The sequence below is a fragment of the Python bivittatus genome, unplaced genomic scaffold, assembly GCF_059951505.1.
Source record: "Python bivittatus isolate LINGU-HERP-01145 unplaced genomic scaffold, Pbiv_v1 ctg000310_np1212, whole genome shotgun sequence".
Taxonomy (NCBI): domain Eukaryota; kingdom Metazoa; phylum Chordata; class Lepidosauria; order Squamata; family Pythonidae; genus Python; species Python bivittatus.
Genome location: NW_028277054.1, coordinates 6,621,796 through 6,624,523, shown reverse-complemented (window position 1 = coordinate 6,624,523; position 2,728 = coordinate 6,621,796).

Genomic DNA, 2,728 nt, shown 5'->3' with positions numbered 1-2,728 from the left:
GGCTTCCACTGAATTGCAGCCTACAAATAACATTCTGTTCTTTGGTATGATAACGCCGTTCTTTTTCCATCAGCTCTCCTTTGCCTGCTCAGGAGCTCATTCCTGATGTCTCTCTTGAGACACCAGGGCCTGCTTCAAGCACCCACAGCACAGAAAAGGACGCCGCGTGCACGTGCCCACGTTCAACGCTTGTGTGCAAGGAGTCTCTCTGCTTACAAGTTCTGAGTGCAAATTCCAAATGGATGCCTCTGCAAGGAAACGGAGCAAAAGGATTCCCTTCGGAGAATTCCTGTAGTTTAGCTGAGTTGAAGGGTGCGCCTTAACATTAAAAGCTCGGTGTCCTGTTGGCTGGATTTGCAAACAGACTAGGATAAAATGGGATTGGATCGCTTGGGTTCAGGAACTTGTAGGGAAGGGTTAAATCCAAAGTAAGCCTGGGAGAGCCCTTTTGACTGATGACGGAGGCCAGAAGGTAATCCTGATTTGTAGACAGCACAAACCCTTTCAAACGCAGGGTTTTAGGAGCACGGTAGAGCGCCAGACTAGTAGACCTTCCGCGAGTACAGCAACAGATCCTTAGCATGGGAATTACACTACTGCAAACAGGTCCCTCTTCGTACCTGAAAAATATGATATAAGCATAAGAGCGTAAGAAAATTCTACCCTTATGCGTGCATGGCTGGCACAGGAGTATTGCAAAGGAGCATGGCAGGTTATCCCTAGCATGATGATGCTGCTCAGATAAATGAGGTAACGTGCTTATTAGCTTGCAAGATTTGGAGGGTGGGTGATGGTGGTTAAAAACACAGCAGACATGGGCTGGGTTCACATACAATACTAGAGTAGGCTCACACAAGGTTCAGGTAGTTATGATTCAGTAAGTGGGCTCCCCATCACCCCTGAAAGGTTGGTCCTCCAGAATGGCTTCAATTGGCTCCAACATTATCCATCTTCTGGAGCAGTGTTGTCCAAACTTGGCCACTTTAAGATGAGTGGACTTCAACTCCCAGAATTCCCCAGCCAGCTGGCTGGGGAATTCTGGGAGTTGAAGTCCACTCATCTTAAAGTGGCCAAGTTTGGACAACACTGTTCTGGAGGAACCCAAAGCTTTTCCAAAAGGGGTTGGGGTGTTGATGCCAGGGATTGGGGGGTGGGTCCGTATTGTCTGTTTTATCATTTACGATTATGTGATTACGTTTTGCCTCATTTTGTGAGCCACCAAGAGTCTATTTATGGTTGTGGCAGGATCAAAATGTGATTGATTGATTGATTGATTGATTGATTGATTGATTGATTGATCCAGGGGTTGATGGCGATGGGATATAAATTGGGTACAGAAATAAAAAATAAAATCAGTAGTCATGGGATCTGAGCCCTGACATGGTCATACTATTGCTGGTGTATTTGCACATCACACGTTCTGTGAATATAGCATTTGGGTTTCAGCAACCTGAGGTTAACATTTGAGCATCTTCAACGAACCCCGTCTTTGTGCTGAATTTCACTGCAGTAAATCGGCATTACAAAACACCCCCACCTTCGCACGCACTTCTGTTCAGCGGGGTTTTTCATGGTCCAAGTCTGTTTTATAGACCTCTGCCAGCTGGTAGTATATAACCCTGTTTAATCAGCCTGTTATCTATAGCTGTGTAGAGTCCCCAAACCAGGAGCGGAGGTTCAACAGAGAACCGGTCGTGGCAGCAAAGAATTGCAAAGACCCGAGTTTGCAGAGACAATAGCTTCCAGCAGAAATGCACTGGGGTCTTTGCAAAACTGGTCAAGGGGAAAGGATTTTAAATAGAACGGCGGCTCTGCAGGAAGAGTGGAAAGAAGACCAAACCACCCAAAACTGCTTGTCGTTGATTGACATCTGGTCGACCAGAAGCCTCAACCTTGGGTCTTGGAACGAGTGATAAAATCCAAGCGTCTCAGCTGCCTTTGCAATGGGGGATTTTTCCTGCTGTTTGCCTAGTGCAAACAGGAGAAAGCTGGCAGGGCACTAGGAAAAGGATAAGCGTGCCATGAGTGATTTAGTATCTTTAAAGGCTTGGGTGATCCCAACACGCTCGCACATCATCCACATCGGCCTGGCCAAAAGTGAGTTGCCCCAGCTCTCCTTAAATCCCTCCTTGTGCCCGTCAATCACCATCTGCTACAGGCAGATAACTCTGTTGTGGTTCTGCATCAGATGCGGTTGGACCAGTGGCTGATGACGGAGGCCAGAAGGTAATCCTGATTTGTAGACAGCACAAAGCATTTCTTGAAACAAAGGCAGGGTTCCCCCATCTATTCCCCACTTCAGTTCTCCCCACCCCCCTCCTTGCCCCCAATCATCCAGGTTTACTTTCAGGGGTGAGAGGGGACGGTTGGAGAGGGTCTCCAGTTTCCCCTGGCCAAGAGCTGTGCATTTTGGATAGCCGAGTGCCCTTTGAGAAATCCCCTTCCAAAGTCCCAGGGTCCATCTTGGCCGGGGCCTCCCCTCCCTGTCTTGACAGCCAGTGCCCTGCTTAAAACCCTCCACCCCTGGGCTGGCAGAATCCTTGGCAGCTCAGCAGTGACTTTTGAATACGCCCCTCCCCTGTTGGGACTTTCCAACAGGTTTTGCTGGTGCATAACTTGAATATCTGAACTGCTTTCATCCCCGCCGCTGCCCCAAGGGGGAGGATTAGATTTCCTCCTGGCCTTCGGTTTGCTGCTCCTTCCTTCCGCTACCTGGTGACACCTGCCT